A 22,069-nucleotide genomic window follows, 5' to 3' on the forward strand; every position below is an offset into this window, starting at 1 on the left:
AATTCCGACAGGTGTGTTGGAACTGGTACTCAACCACTGGCCTCTTCTACTCACAAAGCAGCAGTAACTGTAGCCGACTTGTGGAAATGGGCACTGATACGGTGTACCTTGACCAGAAGCTCTGGCAAGTCTGGCCAGGTTTTCTGATATCACAGGACTACCAATTTGAGCACATGTGCCAAGCATTTTACTTGTGTGAGCTTACCAAGCTTTACAGCTGCCACCAGATTACACCCATTACCACACATGACCATGTCTGGTTGGAGGTTCAGCAGCAAAAACCACAGATCTGTCTGGTCTGTTATTCCTTTAAGTAACTCTGCCGTGGAGTGCAGTTTGTCTCCTAGACAAATTAGCTGCATCAGAGTCTGTTGCTACTTTGCTGAGGCAGTGGTACAGAGCTTCCAGATGACGCAGATGATGTGCTCTGAGGTAGCACATCAGAGATGGAGGATGAGTAGGTGCAGGAGGGGGTGCAGGAACTGCTTTTGGAGGTGGACGAAACCCTAAACAAACTAAGGCGTTGGGAACACATGTGCCATGCCAGGGTCTGACTTGGCCACAGCCTCAGCAATGTTCACCGAGTCTGCCTTCAGGGAAATGTAGCATCCCTGGCTACAAGCTCTTGTCCCTGTGTCAGTCATTAAGGGAACAATCTCAGCAAGTGTGTTGGTAAGGGGACGGGTGATGTTCCTAGGCACGTGCACGGGAGAGAAAGTGACTGCTGGGGACTCAGTACTGAGAGACGCCTGCAGCCATGAGTTGGCAGTAATCCTCCATGTCAATAAGCTGAAAAAGCAACATTTACAAGGCAAGCAGCCTGGAAATGTGTCCAATTAGCATTTGAGTCTGTGGGTTGTTATCTGCGAACTTTCTCTTTTGCTACAAGGTCTGGGGTAGAGACAGCTGAACGCTGTGATGGAACAAGGATTTGGAATTGCCTGATAATGGTAAGTCAGAATGTGCAATAGGGGCAGGGCAGAAGGCATCTGTGCCAGTGTTTTGGACATGGGATTGGGAAGCACCTAGCACAGGGGAAGAGGCCGTGATGTCACCTGATGGCACAAATCATGAACCCAGGCATTCAGCTCACAGAGTCGGGTGCTTACAAGACATGTGGCTGATCATGCGGTGGTAGTTAGGCTCTTAGTGGTCAAGTCCTTGCTGATCTTGGCATGACACAGGTTGCAAGTGGTCATTTTGTTTATCTCAGCACTCTCTTTAACCCCTTTCTGACATTTGTTGTAACAATACGTCCCTGCAACATGGGCCTTATTGACCAGGGTCAGATTATTATGTCTTCGAGATCGCCCACACACATGGACTGTGCGCAGTCGATTGCAGCTGAGTGTCAGCTGATACTGACAGCTAACATCCGGCACTAAGTGCAAGGAGCGGTCACGCACCACTCCCGGCACTTTAACCCTCTGAATTCTGTGATTGCAGCATTCCGGGAGCCGACAGAGGAATGTCAGCCCCTTTGCGCTTAGTTCGGAGACCCTGCAGCGTGATGCATGGTCCCGACCATTGCCATGGTGACTTGATATCATCATAATGACATCTGGGTCACCAGAGCTAGGAATGTTGCTTGATCATGCGCAGTGCATAATCATCAACTTTCTCTGTCAGTGCAGAGCTCAGTTTGTACAGCACAGGGATGCTGCTGCATCCCCATGCTGTACAAGCGATCTGCCTTCAAAAAATAATTGTCCCATAGTGGGACAAAGTAAAAAAGTTAGAAAAAAAATGTAATATTTGTAAAAATATTTTAAAAAAATAAAAAAAATTAAAAAATTCAAATGATTTTGTATGCATAAATAAATATGTGTATAAAAAAAAATTGCCGTATCGGCAATGACCCGACCTATAGAACTATCCCACTAGTTAACCCCTTAGTGAACACCATAAAAAATAAATAAAAAGCAAGGCAAAAACAATGGTTCATCATCTTGCCGCTGAACATAAAGTGGAATAAAATGCGAACGAAAAGACAGATATAAATAAACATGGTACCGCAAAAAACGTCATCTTGTCCCACAAAAAACAAGCCACAATACAGCTGCATCAGCAGAAAAATAAAAAGGTTATAGCTCTCAGAATAAAGTGATGCAAAAAAAAAAAAAAAAAAAAATTCTATAAAATAGTTTTTATTGTGTAAAAGCGGCAAAACATAAAAAAGATAAAAATGTGGTATCGCTGTAATCGCACTGACCTTAAGAATAAAACTGCCTTATCAATTTTTCCACAAACAGAATGGCATAAACCCCCCCCCAAAAAAAATTTGAAATTCCTGAATTGCATCGTAATAGAAAGCGATCAAAAAATGTCTTGTGCCCGAAAATGGTACCAATAAAAACGTCTACTCGTCCCACAAAAAACAAGCTCTCACTAGTGATGAGCGAGTGTATTCGTTACTATTCACTATTCGCACGGATAGTGCGGTATTCGGGTTACTCGTTACATAGCGAGTATTTGTGTACTCGCCTCGCTATATTTTCCCTGCAGTTTTAGCGCCTCCTTTGCAGCCACTAAGCATGCTGAGCTTCTTAACCAATCACAATAATGCTGCAGACATCTTGGTTGTGGCATTACTGTGATTGGATGGCCACCCAGCGTCATAGGGGCTATTGAAGCCCTGTCGCCGCCATTTGCGCACATTGCATCCGGAGGCTGCGTTCTAAAAGCATAGGAAGAGATCACTCAGCTGCTGGGAGAGTCTTTAGGCATCTTGATAACACAAGAGCCCTTTTCAGGGCTACCTGTAGTGTATACTAGGTCAGTGTAGAGTAGGGAGAGAGAGAGATACTTGAGCAGGGACAGTTTAAAGGAGCCGGTCACTAGCTCCTTAATACCACCAAAAAATAACTTTTTTCATAGCTGAAGACACATAAAAAAAATATAAATCCCTTTAACCTGTTTACTCAGTATCCTCCTTTATTCATACTTATATTGAAGTTGGTTGTCCCCCTGGTGGGATTAGTTGCACTATCTTGTGCAACTGTTTTGCATTTAGAATGCAACTGGGTATTCTGTTTGAATAAAAAGAAAGAACCTGACAGTAGCCAAAACAATCCTAAATGCAGTGTGCTGCCCCTGGGTGGCTTCCTGTTTGCTGCTGTGACTAGTGCACAAAGGTAGAGGCTTTAATCATGTCTACCCTCTTGAGAACTAATCACATTCTAGACAGTAAATTGCTTCTTTTCCTAAGCGACAGGTCTCATCAGACTCTGAAGCTTAAATGAAATTACATCAAACCAGTTTCTTTCAGCAGAGAAAATTGCATGAAGTAAACAAGCTTTCAAGGGGCAGGAGAAAAAATTGAATTACTCTATGTTTTTGTCACATCATAAACTTTAAACTCATGAAGAAAAGTTACAATTTTGTTGTAGGGGTTGTTCACTTTCAATTAAGCTTCTATTCTGGCTACATATTGTTATAAAACAATAAAATGCACTAAACTCACCTTCTACAGGTCCGCTGGCAAGTTCCTACTACTGTTCACCGTTTGTAGCATTTGCTGTGGCAATGGCGTCATGTTGACAACGCAGAAGCCAATTGATGAGCTTAGCAGCTCTAAAGGGGTGTTCCGTCACATAATTGAGCATTAAGTGTTTCAGACATACTGTACATTAGTATTTAAAAAAAATGTATGGTCATTTTCACCAAGATTTTGATCATTCCTTCCAGTAAAGGAGGCTAAGCTGCAACACTACGTAATATCCATGGCAAAAAAAAATCACTTTAATGTGAAAATGTAAATAATGTATTTTTGGTTACATGTATTGCACACAGAAAATAACTTTGAATTAGTGCTGTATTACAAATTACCCATCTCTCCATCCTTTCAGCTAAAACAGCTTACACTCTTCTTGGAGGGAAGGCTTTCTGTAAAATACTGGACTGTGTCTGTGGTAATTTGTACCTCTTTATCTAGAAGAGTATTTGTTATATCAGACACTGATGTTGATGAGGGCCTGTGTTAGGGCTCACCTGGTGAGATGGATTCAATTAGCTGTTAGTCAGGGGGAACACACAGACCAAGGATGTTGGCACAGAATGTAGATGTAGGCTAAAGAAACCACAAGAGTTAACAGAAATGATTATACTGTAATGTTAACAGTCTCTAAATTTCAGTTCAAACTGTATACAGAAGATTATGGCTTAATCAATATGTATGAGGAGCAGTAGATGCAAGTTGTAGAAATCGCAGGAGTTTGCAGAGATGATTGCAGTTGAAGGAACTCATGATGGCAAACTCCAAACAGCAAGTAACCAGCAAGTGAACACAAAACTGACTGAATACTCAGAAACCAAGTTACTCAGAAACCAAGTTTGTCAAAGTCAACCATAAAAGGCATTGGCTGTTGATGTCATTGAGGTCTGCCAAGCAACTTGTGCAACCAAGCTCAGAGTAGAGCAAAGGGTGGCGCCCACAGTGAAAGGGATCAGATTCTGACTAGGGATGAGAGAAGGTGCTCGATGATACTTGGTTATCACTCGAGTATCACGGTGCTCGGATATGCTCGTTACTTGGCGAGCAATGGGCGGTGATTAGTGTTGAGCATTCCGATACCGCAAGTATAGGGTGTCGGCTGATATTTGCTGTATCGGAATTCCAATACCGAGTTCCGATATTTTTGTGATATCGGAAATCGGAATCGGAAGTTCCCAGTGTATGGTTCCCAGGGTCTGGAGGAGAGGAGACTCTCCTTCAGGCCCTGGGATCCATATTCATGTAAAAAATAAAGAATTAAAATAAAAAATATGGATATACTCACCCGTCCGGCGGCCCCTGGACCTTACCGATGTAACCGGCAGCCTCCGTTACTAAGAATGAGAAGTTTAGGACCTGCGATGATGTCGCGGCTTGTGATTGGTCGCGTGAGTGGTCACATAAGCGGTCACGTGACCAATCACAAGCCGCAACGTCATCGAAGGTCCTAAACTCCTCATTCTTAGGAACGGAGGCTGCCAGTTACATCGGTAAGGTCCAGGGGCCGCCGGACGGGTGAGTATATCCATATTTTTTATTTTAATTCTTTATTTTTTACATGAATATGGATCCCAGGGCCTGAAGGAGAGTTTCCTCTCCTTCAGACCCTGGGAACCATCCAGGATACCTTCCGATACTTGTGTCCCATTGACTTGCATTGGTATCGGGTATCGGTATCGGCGATATCCGATATTTTTTGGATATCGGCCGATACCATCCGATACCGATACCTTTGAGTATCGGAAGGTATCGCTCAACACTAGCGGTGATCTATATAAACGTCAAATCCCGGCCGCACATCTTTGGTGCCTGTTATGCAGCCAAAGAGCATGCAGGGATTGCCTTTTAGTCACTGTAATGCCAGAGCCATCTTGGCATCTTGGTTATGGCATAACTACACTGTGTTCCAAATTGTTATGCAAATTGGATTTAAGTGTCATAAAGATTTAATTGTTTTGTTTTTCAAATAAGCTCGTGGATGGTATTGTGTCTCAGGGCTCAATGGATCACTGAAATCAATCTTAAACACATGGGATAATTAGTTTTCCAGGTGATTCTAATTAAAGGAAAACAACTTAAAAATGATGTTCCACATTATTAAGCAGGTCACAGTTTTCAAGTAACATGGGAAAGAAAAAGGATCACTCTGCTGCTGAAAAGCATCAAATAGTGCAAAGCCTTGGTGAAGGGATGAAAACATTAGAAATTTCCCGAAAACTTAAGCGTAATCATTGTACTGTTAAGAGATTTGTGGCTGTATCTGAGCACAGATGTGTTTGTGCTGATAAAGGCATAATGAGGAAGATTTCTGCCAGGCAAGTTCATCGGATTAAGAGAGCAGCTGCTAAAAAGCCATTACAAAGCAGCAAACAGATATTTGAAGCTGCTGGTGCCTCTGGATTTCCTCGAACCTCAAGGTGTAGGATCCTTCAAAGGCTTGCTGTGGTGCATAAACCTACTATTTGGCCACCCCTAAACAGTGTTCACAAGCAGAAATGGTTGCATTGGGCCCAAACATTCTTGTTTACTGATGAGTGTCGCGCAACCCTGGTTGGTCCAAATGGATGGAGTAGTGGATGGTTGGTGGATGGCCACCATGTCCCAACAAGGCTGCAACAACAGCACGGAGGTGGAGGAGTAATGTTTTGGGCCAGAATCATGGAGAAACAGCTGGTAGGGCCCTTTAAAGTTCCTGAAGGTGTGAAAATGACCTCTGCAAAGTATATAGAGTTTCTGACTGACAACGTTCCTCCATGGTATAAAAAGCAGAAATGTGCCTTCAGGAGCAAAATCATCTTCATGCATGACAATGCACCATCTCATGCTGCAAAGAATACCTCTGAGTCATTGGCTGCTATGGGCATAAAAGGAGATAAACTCATGGTGTGGCCACCATCTTCCCCTGACCTCAACCCAATGGAGTATCATCAAGCAAAAGATCTATGAGGGTGGGAGGCCGTTCACATCAAAACAGCAGCTCTGGGAGGCAATTCTGACTTCATGCAAAGAAATACAAGCAGAAACTCTCCAAAAACTTACAAGTTCAATGGATGCAAGAATTGTGAAGGTGATATCAAAGAAGGGTTCCTATGTTAACAAGTAACTTGGTCTGTTAGGATGTTTTGGAGTTAAATAGCTTTTTTGTTCAGTGAATGTGACCTCCTAATGCTGCAAATTCCACAAATGAGCATTTTCAGCTCTTTAAAACATATCAAATGTCTAGAAATTCTACTGTGCCTAATAATTTGGAACACTGCATTTTAAGTTTTTATTCATTTTGGAGATTATACTGTTATCATTGGGAGGTTTATTCAATAAAATTCGATGTATAATCTAACGGGTGTTGACTTTTATTAGACTGACTTTCATTTGCACCATCCATTTAGGAAAATCAGAGAAAAATGTCATTTGCATAATAATTTGGAACATAGCGTATGTTTGGCTGTCTGTCTGACATCATCACTAATTAGAAAAGGACCGGTGCCACCCGTCTCAGCCCTCTGATGCCATTGCATAGCTCTGTGACACTTCATGTTGAGGAAGAGAGTGCTTGTATAGGCCTGCATGTGCAAAGTATAATGAATTATCCTGTACTGGCTGCCTAATGGGAGTGCATTATACTATACTGGCTGCCTATGGGGGTGCATTATACAGGACTGGCTGCCTATGGGGTTGCATTATACGATGCAGGCTGCCTAATGGGGGTGTATTATACTGTACTGGCTGCCTATGGAGTACATTATACTATGCAGGCTGCTTATGGGGGTGCATTATACTGTATTGGCTGTCTAATGGGGGTGCATTATACTGTACTGGCTGCCTATGGGGTGAATTATACTGTACTGGTTGCCTATGGAGGTGCATTATACTGTACAGGCCTATAGGGAGTGCATTATACTATACAGGCCTATGGAGAGTGCATTATACTATATAGGCCTATGGGGAGTGCATTATACTATACAGGCCTATGGGGAGAGCATTATACTGTACATGCCTATGGGGAGTGCATTATACTATGCAGGTCTATTGGGAGTACATTACACTATACAGGCCTATGGGGAGTGCATTATACTACACAGGCCTTTGGGGAGTGCATTATACTATACAGGCCTATGGGAATGCATTACACTATATAGGCCTATGGAGAGTGCATTATACTCTACAGGCCTATGGGGACTGCATTATACTATATAGGCCTATGGGGAGTGCATCATACTATACAGGCCTATCAGCAATGCATTATACAATACAGGCCTATGGGAAGTGCATTATACAATACAGGCATTTGGGGAGTGCATTATACTATACAGGCCTACGAGGAATGCATTATACTATGCAGGCCTATGGGGAGGGCATTATACTATACAGACCTATGGAGAATGCATTATACTATATTGAGGACTATCTGGCACATTATACTATATGGAGGCTATCTAGGGGGCCATCAAGCAGTGTGGGGATTACAGTTAAAGGGCAACCACACAGTGTTGGGGCCATCAAGCAGTTTGGGGGTTACTAAGGGGTCAGTATACTGTGTGGGGGTACATTACAGTGAGGAGGCATCATGTTATGTATAAGAGAGCATCATGCTGTGTATAGGGGAGCTGTACAGGGGGGAGACTCGGGATAAAATGTGGGCAATGTTTTCTAGGGCAATTGCCCCCGGCATTACTATATGCTTGAGGATTGCTTTACAATTTAAAGGGCACAGAGAACCACACAGCAGGTGCAGTAATAGGGACACATACGGCAGCAGAATTGGGGTACCAGTAGGATGAGGAGTTTGTGCAGGTAGGGAATAGATGGCGACGTGCTGAAAATATGAGAAGTGAAATGTGTCTTTGTTGCATTCTCTGCAGATGACTCCTGGGTGGAAGAAGTTGTGTCGGCCTGGGCCGGATAGAAAAGATTGGAAAAGTGAACAACTCCATCAGAAAGAACGTCAGCGGTAAGTCACCATCTGTATCTGTACTTTGATCTGTTATATGTTCTGCATGGCTGGTATTTACCACTGACCATATGGCGGTAATATCAATGTTGCTCTTTGTATAGAGATTATTTTCAGCAACATCGCTGTCATCGGCTGAGGCTCTCCTCCACTATTAGGTTGCATCACCCAGTTGTAATCAAGGTTACCTGGTTAGGGGGCACTCAGAAGCTTCACCCCCCTGAACCAAAACCCTAGATATGCCTCTGGGCCTAAGAGGTATGTCCTAATCCTGGTTGTATAATTTCTAAAAGAAGAAAAATGTCCAGCTCCACCGAATCCGTGAAGATAACATTTCTTTATTCACAAACGTGTAACATAGAGGGTACAAACTTCAGCACAAACCATGTGGGTGTGAATCTCACATGGTTTGTGCTGAAGTTTGTACCCTCTATGTTACACGTTTGTGAATAAAGAAATTTTATCTTCACGGATTCGGTGGAGCTGGACATTTTTCTTCTTTTGGACTTTACACGTTTGGACACAGCGGGTCCATGCTTCCGAAGTTCAACTAATGCATTACAGGTGAGCTGGTTTATTTCTCTGTTGCATTTCAGAGAAAAACATAGTTTATTGGTCATATTACTCTCCCTACAGTATATATGCATGCAGGATGAGACTTGTCATTCCAGGGAAGCAGATGGGAAGTAGCCACCAGAGACCCGCCTGTCTGACTAGTCTCCTATGCTGCTCAGTCTTTAGAAGCTATTAAAATACGTATTTCGCAGAAATCCTGCAACATTTCAGTGTTAAACATACAGTTGTGCTCAAAAGTTTACATACCTCGGCAGAATTTTTGCTTTCTTGGCCCTTTTCCAGAGAATATGAATGATAACACCAAAACTTTTTCTCCACTCTTGGTTAGTGGTTGCGTGAAGCCGTTTATTGTCAAACTACTGTGTTTTCTTTTTTTAAATCATAATGACAACCCAAAACATCCAAATGACCCTGATCAAAAGTTTACATACCCCATTTCTTAATACTGTGTATTATCAAAACCGTAAAGAAAATGATAGGGTCTTAAAATTCATCAAAAATTAGTAGAAAGGAAAAATCCTCTAAAAATTAACGTTTATTAATTTGTTTAAAAGATCAAAAAAATCAAGAAAATGAAGGTGCAAAAAAAATGTACAAAAATTTGCAAACCAGTGGGGGTCAAAATAAAGCAGTATAATAACTTAACAGGGACTAGTCTCTCCCTAGAGAAGCCCTGTAAACTTGCGATAACTGTCAGCGGAGGTTGACACCCTAGTTGTAGATGCGATGGCACCCCCTCTCAGCGTCGGTAGCCCTAGAAAACCCTATTGCATACTCCACATACTATACACTAAGTTTATACAAAAAACACACACATACAAAACATACAAAAAGTATAAAGGTTCCCTTAATTATATTAATCTTAATTTCAGTAATTACTCTGAAGCCATTATTCCAATAATCATAATTACATATTCATACAAAATTGCAAACTTTTTTGATTTAAAAAAAAATTGTCAGATATAAACTATTAATACACCCCAAAAAAAACAATATTGAAAGTATCTGCCATCGGATTCCTTTTAAGGAGCAAAGGGCCAATTTTGATGATTTATTGTTCACGTCCTCCAAAAATGCAAAAATGTGACTACAGCAACTAAAGTGCAGCTCCAGTCATGTCACCGGCAATGAAATCGACAAGTCGCTACCTGAAGAAACTGCCTTATATTAGGCACAGAGTCATAGTGACACGTATAGAAGATGAAATATGTTACAGAATAAACCTCTAGATTCTTGTAAATTTGATAACACTTTTGTATTTCAGTATGATTTGAGTATATTTTTACTACAGTTATAATTTCTAATTTAGATCAACATAAAAGTTGAATTGCTGTATGTCAAAATAATGATTTTCAAATGTTCTTTTCCTGAATATGAAAAATGTGCTGAATCCCAGCATATATGAGGAGTTACCAGTTCACATATCTTTTGCCACAGCTATTGATGTGCGCTTGTGATTTTTTATTTGAAATGGAAAAAGATAAAGTTGTGGATGTTTGCATTATGCGCTAGGTCCCAACTGTTTCTGCCATTATTATTTAAACTATTTAAATCTTCTTGTATTGAAGTAATATATTAAATTTCAAAGTAAATTGAATGATCATGACACCAGATATTGGTGCACATCACCTATTTAGCTTCGGTAATGAGTTCTTCACCTTCTTTTTTTTTATAGCAACGATCAAGGATTGGGATTTCTTACTCCATCTGTGAATTGCAGTTCCTAGGCAACCATGACACGAACATTCTATTTCAATTAGAGGGAAATCTGTGCTAAAAATCAAATTATTTTTATAGGCTTGGCATCATACTAGAATTACTTGTACTGTTTTTTGTTTAGTTTGTCTAATATTTTGTGGTATTGTTAGTTAAGTGAATTTGATCTTTTATAGAAAATGTCTAACCTCTGTTTCTGTATGTAAAAAAAAAAACAATTGGGGTTGCTCCATCTCAGCCACTTATCTCAGCAGTTAAAGAAATTACAGTAGATAAATTCAAAAATTGCTGCAAAATCAAATGAACCATTTATAAAATATATTTTAATAACCTATTTTTTTTAACAAATGTGATGCTCTCAGTATCCTCATGCATTAGCTTATTTAAGGGGCCACAGCACTTGTGCTTGCCTTGAAGCCTCTTTGCTGCTTAATTGTGAACACAATTTGCTTAGTACTCTTGGTCCAAGGTTTTGCAATGTTGTTCCATTCACTTCAGTGGGACAGCATGATTTCAGAGCTGTAGCAAGTAAACAAAATCAGCAAAGACACCAGTGCAACGGCACTTGGTTGGCATCGCTATTGTCAGTGACATCGCTAGAGTCAAAGATCTGAGGCTGTGGCCTCAAACTTCTTTCCCAGTGCAACAAATCTTCAGTAACCACCACTTAGCGTCAACATGAAGCCTGAAGCTTACAAGCCATCAGCATCCTCGCACTGGCCCACTATTTAAACAAGAAAGAAAAGTAGATGGAGGATATGGTGGATGGAAATTCAGAGTTAGGCAGCAGGGTAGCTCAGTGTTTAGCACTGTTGCTTTGCAACACTTGGTTTCATTGGCTCAAATACTACAACAACAATCCGACAACATCTGAAATGAGCCAGTGTGTTCCCCTTTTTTCACGAGGGTTTCTTCTCATTGTCATGGGGAAACTGTGACAGAGAGGGCCAGAAGATGCTCTGGCATTGCTAGGGTTAATAAGTTCAGTTGATCTCTAGGAGCTCTCCATCATTATTACTATTATTATTATTTATTTTTATAGCACCATTAATTCCATGGTGCTGTACATGAGAAGGGGTTACATCAAAATGCAAATATCACTTACAGTAAACAAAACTAACAATGACAGACTGATACAGAGGGGAGAGGACCCTGCCCTTGCGGTCTTACATTCTACAGGATTATGGGGAAGGAGACAGTAGGTCGAGGTTTGCAGTAGCTCCGATCGTGATATGGGAGGATATGAGGATTGGGAGATATGTCTCCAGTAGTGAGGAGAAGCAGAGAGAGAGAGAGCAGGTGGGAGAAGGAGAGTGGGGGGCTTGTTTTGTGTTTTATTAGGAGAGGTCTGAGGATGAGGAGGAGCTCAGCAGAGAAGGACAGGTGGGGAGGCAGGAGGGAAGGAGAGATTATTACTTGGTTAGAGGGTGCTGGGGTTTGGGGATAGCGAAGGAGGCTGAGGAGTAATGGAGCCAAAACTGTCAAAGCATATGTCAGCATGGTGAGAGTAAGTGTGGTGGAAATAAAAAGAAATTTAGTACATTTATTAACAGTGGTTAGTCTTACCTTCTGATCACTTCTGGCTCATTTCTGGCATATTTCTGCTATCATATTTGCTGTTATCCTTTTAGAGACATCCTTCTAGAGACAGACCATGGTCCAGACAGACCTGTGTCTCTGAATTTATAACAGGCTAAGTGCTCATGAAATAGGCCAGGTGTGATCAGGAGGGAGGGGCAGCAGGAAGACTGGTCACAGACACAGGAGGGGATTAATTAGAAGTCATAAGAGAAAATGCAAGGGGAAATAGATCCAAATGGAAAGATAAAGCCAACTGTGTATTGGCACCAAGGAATTAAATGAGAAAACATGCAGGGGAAGGAGAAAAAAAAAAACAGTAATAGCAGCCAGCGGACATACCAGGAATAGTTGGGTGAGGAAGATCAGGATAGTTGGGTGATGGTGATAGGATTTGGGGTGCAGCCAGTGGACATACCAGGAATAGTTGGGTGAGGAAGATCAGGATAGTTGGGTGATGGTGATGGGATTTGATGCCTCAGTGTGTTGGACACTTCCCTCTGCTATATATTCTCGCCACTGCCTTTTGGCAATTGCCAGTGATAGTTCACCCTGCCTGGTTTGGAGCTGGAGGAGTTATTTGGTGTTTGGAGTTAGCATTTCGAGAGTTGTTCTAGCAATTTCTGCGTGGAGTTTGTTTGCGTGTTCATCCTCTCCTATGAGGTGTCACCTACCATAACCTCCCTGTGTTCCACTTTGTTGTTTGGTGAGTGTATTTTGTATGATGGCAGTTTTAATTTATTCCAGAGGTAAGTTAATAAGGGTTATGTCAGGAGCATAGCAAAGCACATAACCCTGTCTTCACCTTTTGGGGTAATCCCGGGGACAGGGATAGACTATGGCTAGTGATATCCCTAGCCAGTGGTAGGGAAGGAGCCACTTTACCCTAGAAATTCTGTAATAGTACCGTGACACTCACACTCATACTGCTAAGGAATGGACACTGTTAGTCCCAATGGGCACAGTGATGATGATTTCTGTAATGGAACTATATAACCAAGTAAAGTAAGTAAATAAATATAACTTTTCTATATTTGTATATATATATATATATATATATATATATATATATATATATATATATATATATATATATTACAGGGCTAGTTGGGTCATGATACAGTTGGTGAGGCACTGTGGTGGTATCATACTGTATGTGAGGGTCTGTGAGTGCATCATACAGTGGGTGAGGGGGACTGTGAGGTCATCATGCTGTGTGGTTTTGAATGTGGTGGCATTATAATGTGTGGGGGAGCTGTGGCATCATCATACTGTGTGAGCAGCTGTGAGACTCATACTGTGGGAGTGGGTTTATACTCTCTGGAAGAGTGCAAAGGCATCATTCTGTGTAGGTTAACAGGGGACATCATATTTGTTGGTTTCACTATCGTGGCACTATGCTATGTAGGGTGATGTGACAGAATTGTGCTGTATTGGGGCAATATGGGGGCATTATGCTTTGCTAAGAGCACTGTGGCATCATTATATTGTGCATATTGAGGGTATTGTGAGGCATAATACTGTGTGTGGGGAGCATTTTGAAGGGCCTTATACTTTAGGGGGTCATGAAAGAGGTATCATAGTGTGTGAGAACACCAAGGAGCTTCAGTCAGGCACTGTACAAGTGCTGCAATGTGTACTGCATCTATTTCCCAAACTTTAAAAGCCCAGAGGTCTACGCTTTTGACTGCATCTATGTGCCATGACCCCATCAAACTGCATATTTTTTCTGGCAGGAGGAGACTCAATTAGTTTTTTGTCTATGCGGTTCCATGATTTCTATGTATGTCCCTGTTTAGGAGCATTATCAATTCTTAAGGAGCAAACTTTTTTTTTTTTAAATGGAGACATTATTAGTTTTGATTGGGGCAGTTTTTATGGGGGCACTTGGAGCATTACTTGGAGCATTGTTACTTAAATGGGACAACATGGAGTCATTATTACTTAAACAGGACCATATTTACTAAAGTTAGGGTATGTGTCCATGTTCAGGATGGCCTGCGCTTTGGACGGAGCGGAAAACTCGCTCCCCCCTTCTGTAGACGCGATGATTCCGGATGTGTTCATTGCACACATCCGGAATCATCGCACCCCACACATAGGGCCCTGTGTTTTACCTTGCGGCGGTGCAGCGTCGCCGCAAGGTAAACCGACATGCTGCGTTCTAAAAAGACGCGTCGCATGTCCGGAAACGCAGGGCCACCGGGTGCGTGTTCGCACGCATAGTGGAGATGGGATTTCATAAAATCCCCTCCACTATGCTGTAACATCTCTACGCTGCGGACTGAACGCTGCGGATCTATGCAGCGTTCAATCCGCAGCTATTCTGGATGTAATACGGCCCGTGGACACATACCCTAAGGGTTTGGGGAAAGTCTGATATCTCATGAATGGTAGTGAGCTTATTCACAGCTATAATCCTGTACAGCCGTGTGTACTGAGACATTACCAGTAGTGATGAGCGAATAGTGAAATATTCGGATACGGGAAAATCATCACGAACAATTTCAAATATCCATGTATTCGTACCGAATAACGAATCCAATGGAAATCAATGGGAAAGCCGAATATTTATCTGCTGGACTCAACAAACAGGTCTAGAGGCATGTAAAAAAAACTGAAATGGATGGGAAAGAGCTAAGGACCTCAAGACGTTGGAACTCTCCCTTCTCTTCTGGCTCTGAAAGTGACAGCTCCCGATCTTCCTTCCGTTCTTATGATCAGAGACGGGGACATAATCCTAGGACTAGAGGCAACAGACGTAATCCAGTGGGTTCTGAATCTATTGCTACAAGGATGTAGACTCGTTCGCAGGTATCCAATGATCAACTTGTATACAACATTTCATCATATATTTTGTCTCCCACTGAACATTCCATTTTACAGAAGGGTCTTTCGTTTTGTCCAACTCCCCTTTTAATGATTTTATTCTAGATCAAGAGCTTAATCGCTTCTCTAGATCCCTCCGTCTCAAAGTACATTTCTCTAACTTACAAGCATCTGCACCTACACCCCAGATTACCACTACACCTGGTATTAATGACGAGACACTTACTTTGAAGAAACTCAATCTTACCCAAGGTAGTTCATTCTCTCCTCCCAGAACATATCATCCTATTGAAACTTTTATTTCACTTGTCCAGAAGGACGTACGCAAACAGCTAGTGGATATTCACCATAGTCTCCTCCATGTGAGTAGCAACATGTCGAGGGCTGAGAAATTAGCTATTAGTAGCCTTAGGTCTAATAAACATTTGATAATTAAACCCGCGGACAAGTGTGGAGCAGTAGTCGTAATGGACAAACACTACTACATAAGTGAGATTCGCTCACAATTGAGTGATTCCGATACTTATCTCCCTATTGCTCATGATCCTACTCTCAACATTGCCAAAGAAATCCAGAGTATATCTCATCAATTTAGTACTTTAGGGGTGATCGATCACAAATTGCGTGAATTCTTGATTAATGCACATCCCATTTGTCCAGTATTGTACACACTACCCAAAATTCACAAAAATCTCACTAGTCCCCCGGGGAGACCGATCGAGGCCTCGACTGGATCACTTCTTTCTCCTTTGGCAATTGTTTTGGAAAAGATCTTGTCCCCATTGATGAGTCATATTCCCTCCTTTCTCCGAGATACATCCCATTTTTTGACCCATATTTGTGAGTTAAAAATAGTGCCCACTGATTCCTATCTGGTAACCTTAGATGTAAATATTTTGCATACAAATATTGATAATGAGAAAGGTATCCAAGCGGTTGAAAATTTTCTTAATGACAAAACTCAGTTTCATCATGATTTGAAGAGGTTCTGTAGGACATTACTTACACTTATTCTGACCAAGAATTTTTTTCTTTTTGAAGATGAGTTTTTTATTCAATGCAATGGCACCGCAATGGGCAGTAACGTGGCGCCATCTTATGCCAATATTTTTATGGCTGAATTTGAGTCCAAATTTGTCTATACACATCCACTCTTCCAACAGTATTGTATACTATGGAAGAGATACATAGACGATATGGTGTGGTGACATTGAATCCCTTTTGTCCTTTCATCAGTCCATTAATCAGAGCGTAGTTAAATTAACTTTCACAATACAATATGATCATAAACCTATTTCGTTTTTGGATACTCAAGTTATCATTAATGAGGATGGATCATTATCCACTAATCTATATGTCAAACCGACCGACAAGAATAGTTTATTGCTTTTCACGAGTTGTCATCCTCGTCATATCAAAAGGGCTCTCCCTATATCACAATTTCAGAGGATAAATCGTATTGTATCTGACCATTCTCAACGCTCTTTGAGACTTAATGATATGGCCTCCAAATTTCGCAATCGGGGTTATCCTGATACTCTTCTTAATTTCTCCTCCGATATCTCATCCTCCAATGTACTACGCTCCAACATACGGAGAATGGCCTTTGTGAATACTCACCATCCTTTTATGCAGTTATTCCATAGGATTATACATAAACACTGGCCATTACTTGGTTTATCATATCCGGACATTCCAGAGTTTCTTGCTCCCCCACTTATGTGTCATAAGAAACCACCTAACCTACGGAATCTCCTCGTTTCAGCGGATGTTGGTAGTTCCAAAATCGCGATGAGACAAACCTTTCTTACCTCTACACAGAAGGGAACATTCCCCTGCTTACACTGTCTCCAATGTTCCAATATCATAAGAGGTGATATATTTACTCACCCTAGATCAGGTAAGTGATTTCCCATTCGCAACTTTTATAGTTGTTACTCTACTTACGTCATTTATTTCATCAAATGTCCTTGCGGCCTCGGATATGTTGGGGAGACTACCCAGCATATCCGAGACCGCATATCCCAGCACAAATCGACTATTCAGTGCAAAAGGGTAATGTTAACAATTCCGGCACATTTAATTTCGCACAACCATAGTATCTCACAGCTTCGGTACCAAATTATTGATAGCATACCCATAGCAAGAAGAGGAGGTAACAGAATTTTGAAATTAAAGGAGAAAGAGGCCTATTGGATTTACACCCTCCAAACTTTAGAACCCAATGGCCTAAATAGGGAGTATGAGACATTTTACTAATAGTCACCTTTTCACCTGGGATATACTCTTGTATATACTATAGCGAACCTGACTCTTCAACTCAACCTTATCTACATCATGTATCCATATACAGAAGAGCACTTATATCTTGTTCATATATTGTTACATAGTGTTATATATTGTGTTATATATTGTTATGTATTGTCATACATGGCTGCATTATTTAGATATGATTCATACGGTTTATATGCATTGTTATGTTACCCATTATCTTTTTCATTATCTTTCTCTTTTTATCCTATAGACTTAGTGGTCCCTCACATATTGGGTGCATGTCATTTTTGTCACAGGTTTGTGGGTTCTGTCTATACCTTTATTTCTTTATATTTATATTTATGTCCCTTTGTAGTGCAGCAGCTGGTGATGTCATTGCTGTTACCTAATTAGTTCTCTATAAATATGTGTTTTTATTTTTTATTTTTTAGATATTTCCCCACACATTTTATTTTATTTCTTTTACATAGCGCAGCGATTAATGTTCCTATGTTTTGTCTCATTACGAGTCCTTTTGGTACACCGTTATCTTGTTGTTTTTTTTTCTGCGCTATGTCCCTATATAGTGTACTCCAGCATGATCTCCCGCTGCCGCCCCACTTCCGTCCGCTCAGCCATCATAGCACATGTGCGTTTTGACGAGTCTGCGCTTGCGCAATGGCTCTGAGATTTTTTGCCCTCCTTCCGGTTTTTGCCCTTCTTTCGGTCGGCGCACAGCGCTTTTGCTATATAAAGATGCCGTTGCTGTCACACGGCACATCATTTCCTCACTGCGGCTGCATCGTGGACCCCGCATATCCCACTTTACCAGGTATCGTCACTTCTCATTTTATGGCTGTCTTCACCTTTCCAGTTTCCTTTATGGCAATCACTCCTGTGTACTTTATTTTATCGTTTCAGTTTCACTTCCTGTACCACCATACAGGTAATCATGGACTTCCCTGGTTATTTTTCTTTGTTCACCAGATCCACCTTGGACTATTTATGTATGATTTATCCCTTCCCTTCTTTCTTCTGCCCTTCATTCTTATGATTACATATAAGTAGGGGTTAACATATTATTTGGTCATATGGTCTCTGGAGGCTACAAGAGATTATATTATTACTGTGATTTCTCCTATTTCGGAGGTGACGCCGCTCTCTGTATATATTTATGGTGTTACTAGATGGCAGCCCGATTCTAAAGAATCGGGAGTCTAGAATCCATATATCTGCCTGGGGCCCCATATGCTGCCTGAGGCCCCTGTGCTCTGCCTGGGGCCACTGTGCTCTGCCTGGGGCCCCATATGCTGCCTGGGGCCCCTGTGCTCTGCCTGGGGCCCCATGTTCAGCCTGGGGCCACTGTGCTCTGCCTGGGGCCCCATATGCTGCCTGGGGCCCCTGTGCTCTGCCTGGGAACACTGTGCTCTGCCTGGGGCCCCATATGCTGCCTGGGGCCCCTGTGCTCTGCCTGGGACCACTGTGCTCTGCCTGGGGCCCCATATGCTGCCTGGAGCCCCTGTGCTCTGCCTGGGGCCCCATATGCTGCCTGGGGCCCCTGTGCTCTGCCTGGGGCCCCTGTGCTCTGCCTGGGGCCCCATGGTCTGCCTGGGGCCACTGTGCTCTGCCTGGGGCCCCACATGTTCTGCCTGGGGCCACTGTGCTCTAACTGGGGCCCCATATGCTGCCTGGGGCCCCTGTGCTCTGCCTGGGGCCACTGTGCTCTAACTGGGGCCCCATATGCTGCCTGGGGCCCCTGTGCTCTGCCTGGGGCCCCATGTTCTGCCTGGGGCCACTGTGCTCTGCCTGGGGCCCCACATGTTCTGCCTGGGGCCACTGTGCTCTAACTGGGGCCCCATATGCTGCCTGGGGCCCCTGTGCTCTGCCTGGGGCCACTGTGTTCTAACTGGGGCCCCATATGCTGCCTGGGGCCCCTGTGCTCTGCCTGGGGCCCCATATGCTGCCTGGGGCCCCTGTGCTCTGCCTGGGGCCCCTGTGCTCTGCCTGGGGCCACTCTGCTCTGCCTGGGGCCCCATATGCTGCCTGGGGCCCCTGTGCTCTGCCTGGGGCCCTATATGCTGCCTGGGGCCCCTGTGCTCTGCCTGGGGCCCCGTGTGCTGCCTGGGGCCCCTGTGCTCTGCCTGGGGCCACTGTGCTCTAACTGGGGCCCCATATGCTGCCTGGGGCCCCTGTGCTCTGCCTGGGGCCACTGTGCTCTAACTGGGGCCCCATATGCTGCCTGGGGCCCCTGTGCTCTGCCTGGGGCCACTGTGTTCTAACTGGGGCCCCATATGCTGCCTGGGGACCCTGTGCTCTGCCTGGGGCCACTGTGCTCTGCCTGGGGCCCCATATGCTGCCTGGGGCCCCTGTGCTCTGCCTGGGGCCCCATATGCTGCCTGGGGCCCCTGCCCATATGCTGCCTGAGGCCCCTGTGCTATGCCTGGGGCCACTGTGCTCTAACTGGGGCCCCATATGCTGCCTGGGGCCCCTGTGCTCAGCCTGGGGCCACTGTGCTCTGCCTGGGGCCCCATATGCTGCCTGGGGCCCCTGTGCTCTGCCTGGGGCCCCTGTGCTCTGCCTGGGGCCCCATATGCTGCCTGGGGCCCCTGTGCTCTGCCTGGGGCCCCATATGCTGCCTGGGGCCCCTGTGCTCTGCCTGGGGCCCCGTGTGCTGCCTGGGGCCCCTGTGCTCTGCGTGGGGCCCCATGTTCTGCCTGGGGCCACTGTGCTCTAACTGGGGCCCCATATGCTTCCTGGGGCCCCTGTGCTCTGCCTGGGGCCCCATATGCTGCCTGGGGCCCCTGTGCTCTGCCTGGGGCCCCTGTGCTCTGCCTGGGGCCCCATGTTCTGCCTGGGGCCACTGTGCTCTGCCTGGGGCCCCACATGTTCTGCCTGGGGCCACTGTGCTTTAACTGGGGCCCCATATGCTGCCTGGGGCCCCTGTGCTCTGCCTGGGGCCACTGTGCTCTAACTGGGGCCCCATATGCTGCCTGGGGCCCCTGTGCTCTGCCTGGGGCCACTGTGCTCTGCCTGGGGCCCCATATGCTGCCTGGGGCCCCTGTGCTCTGCCTGGGGCCCCTGTGCTCTGCCTGGGGCCACTGTGCTCTGCCTGGGGCCCCATATGCTGCCTGGGGCCCCTGTGCTCTGCCTGGGGCCCCATATGCTGCCTGGGGCCCCTATGCTCTGCCTGGGGCCCCATGTGCTGCCTGGGGCCCCTGTGCTCTGCCTGGGGCCCCATGTTCTGCCTGGGGCCACTGTGCTCTAACTGGGGCCCCATATGCTGCCTGGGGCCCCTGTGCTCTGCCTGGGTCCACTGTGCTCTAACTGGGGCCCCATATGCTGCCTGGGGCCCCTGTGCTGTGCCTGGGGCCACTGTGCTCTGCCTGGGGCCCCATATGCTGCCTGGGGCCCCTGTGCTCTGCAAGGGGCCCCATGTTCTGCCTGGGGCCACTGTGCTCTGCCTGGGGCCCCATATGCTGCCTGGGGCCCCTGTGCTCTGCCTGTGGCCCCTGTGCTCTGCCAGGGGCCCCATGTTCTGCCTGGGGCCACTGTGCTCTGCTTGGGGCCACATATGCTGCCTGGGGCCCCTGTGCTCTGCCTGGGACCACTGTGCTCTGCCTGGGGCCTCATATGCTGCCTGGGGCCCCTGTGCTCTGCCTGGGGCCCCATATGCTGCCTGGGGCCCTTGTGCTCTGCCTGGGGCCCCTGTGCTCTGCCTGGGGCCCCATGTTCTGCCTGGGGCCACTGTGCTCTAACTGGGGCCCCATATGCTGCCTGGGGCCCCTGTGCTCTGCCTGGGGCCACTGTGCTCTAACTGGGGCCCCATATGCTGCCTGGGGCCCCTGTGCTCTGCCTTGGGCCACTGTGCTCTGCCTGGGGCCCCATATGCTGCCTGGGGCCCCTGTGCTCTGCCTAAGGCCACTGTGCTCTGCCTGGGGCCCCTGTGCTCTGCCTGGGGCCCCCTATGCTGCCTGGGGCCCCTGTGCTCTGCCTGGGACAACTGTGCTCTGCCTGGGGCCCCATATGCTGCCTGCGGCCACTGTGCTCTGCCTGGGGCCCCATATGCTGCCTGGGGCCCCTGTGCTCTGCCTGGGGCCCCATATGCTGCCTGGGGCCCCTGTGCTCTGCCTAGGGCCCCTGTGCTCTGCCTGGGGCCCCATGTTCTGCCTGGGGCCACTGTGCTCTGCCTGGGGCCCAACATGTTCTGCCTGGGGCCCCATGTTCTGCCTGGGGCCACTGTGCTCTGCCTGGGGCCCCTGTGCTCTGCCTGGGGCCACTGTGCTCTAACTGGGGCATCATATGCTGCCTGGGGCCCCTGTGCTCTGCCTGGGGCCCCTGTGCTCTGCCTGGGGCCCCATGTTCTGCCTGGGGCCACTGTGCTCTGCCTGGGGCCCCATATGCTGCCTGGGGCCCCTGTGCTCTGCCTGGGGCCACTGTGCTCTGCCTGGGGCCATATATGCTGCCTGGGGCCCCTGTGCTCTGCCTGGGGCCCCATATGCTGCCGGGGGCCCCTGTGCTCTGCCTGGGGCCCCTGTGCTCTGCCTGGGGCCACTGTGCTCTGCCTGGGGCGCCACATGTTCTGCCTGGGGCCACTGTGCTCTGCCTGGGGCCCCATATGCTGCCTGGGGCCCCTGTGCTCTGCCTGGGGCCCCATATGCTGCCTGGGGCCCCATGTT

The sequence above is a fragment of the Ranitomeya variabilis genome, chromosome 1 (assembly GCF_051348905.1).
Source record: "Ranitomeya variabilis isolate aRanVar5 chromosome 1, aRanVar5.hap1, whole genome shotgun sequence".
In the NCBI taxonomy this organism is placed as follows: domain Eukaryota; kingdom Metazoa; phylum Chordata; class Amphibia; order Anura; family Dendrobatidae; genus Ranitomeya; species Ranitomeya variabilis.